Source organism: Amblyomma maculatum, chromosome 9, assembly GCF_055883805.1.
Source record: "Amblyomma maculatum isolate TAMU_Amacu chromosome 9, ASM5588380v1, whole genome shotgun sequence".
Taxonomy (NCBI): domain Eukaryota; kingdom Metazoa; phylum Arthropoda; class Arachnida; order Ixodida; family Ixodidae; genus Amblyomma; species Amblyomma maculatum.
Genome location: NC_139352.1, coordinates 39,294,021 through 39,300,020, shown reverse-complemented (window position 1 = coordinate 39,300,020; position 6,000 = coordinate 39,294,021).

Genomic DNA, 6,000 nt, shown 5'->3' with positions numbered 1-6,000 from the left:
GATGCACGCGAAAGCAGCGGCGTCTTCCGAGCGAGGCTGCGGCCACCATGCCCGCGGGACGAAGCGCGAGGCGCCTGATTTACGAATGCGGATCGCTGTCCCGACGTGGATCGAGTGGAGTGGCCGTGGCCGAGCCAGCCGGCTTCGATCCGCGCAAGCCGGCCCGGTCATCTGTCAGGGCGACTCTCTCCGCACTGGCCGCCGATCCCTGCATCCGTCACAATGAGCCCGAGTCCGGGAGAGCCGCGCGCATCCACCTACAGCTCTCCTCCCCGTGCAACCCACTGCCGCCGACGGTTCTTAGTTTCCGCTCGGAACGTGGGATTGGGCCTGCCGTTGCGGTTTGGCGCTGTTCAAAAGTTGCCTTTTGAGGGTTTCGTGCCCTGCGTGGTAGCCTATGACTTTGGAGAACGCAAGGTTATTACTTCCCTTTATAAACCCGGCTCTTGTAGCCCTGTCTTTTGACCGTCATAGCATTCATTTTGTACAGTAAAAGGGAGTAAAACGGTACGTTCTCCTGCTTAACTCCTTCTCCTCTGTCTCTTCATTTCCCTGCTCGAAATCCAGGCAGCCATATGTTATAAAAAGAAACGCTTGGGGTCGTACAACGGTCGGAGAATGATGATCCTGTCCTAGCTAGGTTGTGCAGATAGCGGTTTTTCAAAGCCAAATCCGATACGAATTTTGTAGCTAACAATATAATTGAATACTGACGCGCGAAGGATATATGAAGGAAATATTTTAAAGAATTTTTGCGCGAAACTTACTGTGAAATGCCCTTGAATTTCCTTAAATTCAACCCTATTCTCGTTTTGAAATATCTTCGTGGTCTTAATCATTAATCTGGTTTTGTGCTATTACCTTAGGGCATGCATTTTTCTAAACCCTTGTCGACAAGGAAATATCATATGCGCACGCTTACCGATGCACAAAAATTTTGTTCTTTCCTTTCTGTTTTCAACGTCAGCATATTAATTATTCGTATGTGCTTTACATTCACTGTAACATCGTTATAAATCTCTGATTGTGCCGATATCTTAATATGCTGAATGAATTTGCCGTTAAAGGTGCATTAAGCTACATTTGATTATTTGTTTCCACGCTTCTCACTGAGTGTGATAGTTGTAAAAAAAAAAAAGAGAGAGAGAGAGAACCGTTAGTAATTACCTACGTAACTGCCTTGTTGGAGAATACGGCCGGTGATATAAATAACGAGTTCTAGAAATTCTTCTAGTTCTTGAAATAGAAGACATTGCTTATTTGATGGATGTCCATGCCATCCGCCTCACTTGACGCATTTGCTCGCCCTTTGATCATCAGGCGCATGCCGGGTTGAAGACTTTGTTAGTGCAATATATACTCGGTCTTTCTGCAGATCGGAAGCGGCTTTCCCTTCATTTGCCTCTACCGGAGGAGAATTTGCATTCCACACTATTTGGAAGTCTGTTTTCCTTGAAGCCGCTGCTTCAGAATTTATTAGGATGAATCCTAGTGCCACAGAGCCGCAGTCTCTTGCAGTTCCTCTGACTTGAACTTAGTTTTGATTCGGTTAGGTTTGGTTTGTGGGGTTTAACGTCCCAAAGCGACTCAGGCTATGAGAGGCGCCCTAGTGGAGGACTCCGGGAATTTCGACCACCAGGGGTTCTTCAACGTCCGCTGACATCGCACAGCACACGGGTGCCTTACTTTCCGCCTCCAACGAAAAGCGGCCGCCGAGGCCGGGATTCGATCCCGCATCTTTGGGAACAGTAGTCGAGCGCCGTAACTACTGCGCCAACTCGGCGGGGTACTTGAACTTAGGGTACCAGTTACTAATACTATTGACGATATTATAGGCTGTAAGAAATATAAAAGCAAGAGCACTTCTCTAATTACATATACTTGCGTTCTAAATTTGATAACGATGGGGCTAATAGAAGATACTCCAGTAACATGGAAATTAGCAAAGCCGAGTAACAGAAAGATTTAAGATAACTACCTGACTGAAGTACGGACTGCACAGAGTCGATTTCGGGTATATCTAATTACTGCTAATTGTTGATAGCCAGCGTCTTTTTGGAGAACAGATAGAAAAGTATTCGCAGTATTGTTCAAATTTATCAAAGTTCAGTTAGCCGCACGTTAAATATATACTGAATGGCACACCATACTCCTTAAAGAGGCTCTAAAGGTGATGCTATGAAAGTTTTGTTGTTAACGAATCAGATACATTGTGTTAGGTGCTTTGTTGTATCTTTTGCACTGCAAAACGACGTACGCATGTACTGCTGAGATATTCAAAAGTGAAAAACCTTCTAATTAACACTCGGACTCTGGTGACATGATAATCGACGACACAAACTCGGATCCAAAGAGGTGGGTTCTAGCAACAACCGAAATGAAAGCTAGTGGTTGTCGGAGAATGAGACGACTTTTGTCAGCTATCACTCCGTTTTCTAAACCCCGAACTGCACTTCAGGAGCCTTAGTGCAAGATAACGCGCGATGCGTTTGAGTGATGCATGATGTGACTGAGCTATAGCTGCATACCGAGATTATTGGGGCGGAACTTTCCACATAAAGCGAAATTACTGATGCGGCAGCGTTCATCAACGAACCGCTATCCCAACTGCTGAGTTGATAATACTCTCCGGTCTTTTCAATTTCTGCAGTGATAGCTATCGTCTAAACCTTCACACCACCTATCGCTTACCAATAGAGGGGCTGTCCTAATTAGTAGCAGTGATAATAAATCACCATGCGCACTTACCGGCTGGGCGCGAACTATTCTTACTGACATCATCTGATATTGCAGATAGCGCAATCGCTCCAGCAAGTTTTGTCAGGAATTTGTTGCATATCCAGCTGTTCTAAGAATGCTAATAATTTCAACGCGAAGTTTTGTTATGAGCACACCTTTTTCCAGCAGTGTATGATTTCAACGTGACAAATAATATTTCTGCAGTAGATAAATCGCAGGAAGGTGGGATACTTAACAAAGGGTAGTTGAACGGGAAGCCTGAATGCTCTGGCCAATGTTTAGGCAAAAGAACCCCCCTCACTTGGTTCTTTTTTTTGAATCATTAAAGTTGCTACCTACCTACTTCTATTAATTGGTGACACATAATAATCGTACTAATTCACCGACTGGATGCGAATTAACCAGCAAGAGTAGAGGTCCTCTTATAAAACAAAGACTAACGCAATACAACTCTCAGCCTTAGCTTGTTTTGATTTGTTTTACAGTACATCCGCGAAGTTTTGGGATGTTTACTTTGGGGCATTATGAGGTTCCCGGAACAGGTAACATACACACTAACCTCCTGACGCACACTTGTATCTCAGAGCATGGGTAGAATCGCATCTCAGGATTGACAGCGTTTTTTTTTTTTACCTTCCAGGAAGTGCCAGAAGAATCATTCAAATCAGTTAAGGAGGTATTCAACATGCTGTATACGCGACGACAGTGAGAGAGCACACTCGCGCATAAAGCACCACTATGTTCCTAATTTTGTTTTTGTTTTGTTTTTTTACGGCTGCGCACTAGCAGACCAAGTGGTCCACTACTGCTTATTTGTTATGCGAACGCAACGGCAGTGGTATACTCGCCTGCATGTTTGGCTCGGCGTGGCTCTGGGATCACTTTCTTACGTCATATTTTTCGATCCTTTTCTTTCGTTGTCATTAGAGAGCTGAAATGTTGCCGATCAGAATAAAACCAACAAAAAAAATATGGTCACACACATTGGCTATGAGCAGCACACGCGTAAGCACGAAGTGGCGCGCAGTGCTCTGCCGTACGATAAAATGCGGCAAAAGCTAACATAATGATTACCGCAGATGCTTAGCGAGGCCTTAACTTCGTCCGTGGAGAGAGGGAAGCTTTGGCTTCCTATGTTCCTTTACACCTTTAAATTATGCCGCGTCAAAATGGCAATCACGAGCTACGCCAAGAGAGCAGCTCGAAACGCCGAAACGTTCAAAACTGGCCGTCTACGGCAGCTTCAGTATGTATTGTTAAGGGGAAGATTCACAGTCCGACAGCTGTCCGCACCACTGAGGATGATCACAGCACAGATCTCAGTACTCGTCTGCGTCTTCTTCTGGGGGTCTGTCGCACTTCTTTATCCTCAGCATGACCAGTGAATACCGCTCAGTAACACTAACCCCCGTCGGAAAAAGCAGTCCCGGTGCGTTCTACGTTAGTGAAACATAACGTGCATAATAGGGCTTCAGACGGGACACATCCACTATTTCGGAGGATCGCTCTCTGGACTAGGATTTCGGAGGCACAGATTCAACTTCGTATGTGACGTCGGTCACGGGGCGCAAAACTCGGTAAGGGCCTCTGTAACGGGGCAAAAGTTCTTCGCACAACCCCACGCGACGACATGGGAGCCACAGCAAGACGAGACATCCAGAAGTGTAGTGGACATCACGGTGGCGACTGTTGTACTGGAATTTTTGGAAGTCTTGGGATGCAAAGAGCCTGGCACGAGCTATCCGGCGGGCATCATGAGCGCGGGCGACGGCATCACTGGTGTAAGTACTTGTGGCGTCTGCCGCAGGTAGTGAGGTGTCGAAGGGCAGTAACGGGTGCCGGCCAAATAACAGTTAAAATGGAGGGTACGCAGCGGTAGAATGGATGCTAGATATGCACCCCTTGAAATTTAAACGAGATGAGATATTTTACAGAAGGCATTACTTGGATACTTCTTTTTCCGCTCGTCGTGAGCTTCTTTTACGATGTACTCTATATCCCCACTAAAATTCAAACTTATAATACACATGAGAAAGCTGAACCCACTGTCTTTATTTTCTTTCAGTGGTTCTCACCGCTTCTCGCCATGAAAGAGAAATGAGTATGTGAGCGAAACATGTGGGATTGTCACGGGAATAGAACAAACTAAACATAAACGAAAACAAATTTAAATCCCATGCATCATATGCTTCTTCGGCGCTTACAATGCGCATCAGATTTGATGCTGTTCCCGATGCGCTGCCACATTTATCGGCACTGCCCCGGCAGTCAGCTTTCAGGACCCTTCGCAATCGTTTGTCTGTGTTCTAGAATACAGGCGTTTGCCTGCCGAGGAGGAGGTGATTCATGAACAAGTCTACAACCTATGGGGTCTTAGCGGCTCCGAGTCTCAACTCCAGCTATACTAACTATACACAGTGACTTTCTGAATCTCGACGCAGATATCCACACACGCGAACGAAAGCTGCGAATATAGTTTCCGCGCTCATTTCCTTCTAGTGACCATAACTGCGACCTACACTAGCGTGTGCCGAAAGCAGAGACACCAACAGCTGCAGATCAAAAAAAAAAAAAAAAAACTTCCGAGAGCCCGGCCGTCAGCGTTTTGTACAGTGTGCCGCATGCATACGTCGTATACAGTGGCATGGACATAGAGCTATTGTGGAGGCCTGCCTGATGTGCCGAGTGCTCCATGGCCCAAGACGTTTAGGGGCGGGCCTCAAGCAAACTACTGTATATTGTGCCATAGTGTATATATTTTCTTTTATTTTAACCTACCCTGTCATTTTTTCTTATCGCTCACCTCTTTGATTTCCTCTGCCCATTCTTCGCTATTCCTTTATTTCCGCCGCCCCTGTTCAGGTGCTTCAGATATCAGATAGCAGATACCGCGGCTGGAAAACATATTTTTCTTCCTTTTGTGTATATAATAAAATAACCACTATAACAACAACAACTGCAGAATCCACAGTGGAGAAAAGCGAAAACCTGAGCGTTGCTGCTCCACATGGTTCATAGTGCATCCCTTGTCGAACACAACCAGCGTTCCGTTGAAAGCATCAAAGTTCAGCGGCGTTCTGTAATTAGTTTACAGAAACGGAAATGCGCAGTATGTGTCACTCGCGGAATCCAGCTGACACATCCCGCGGACAACACAGTAGATCTCAGGCTTACGCATTTCTCCCGGCTGCTGCGTTTCGATGGAGGAGAGACGAAGAGGCTTTGATATGGTTTTATTTGTGGGGTTTAAGGTCCCAAAGC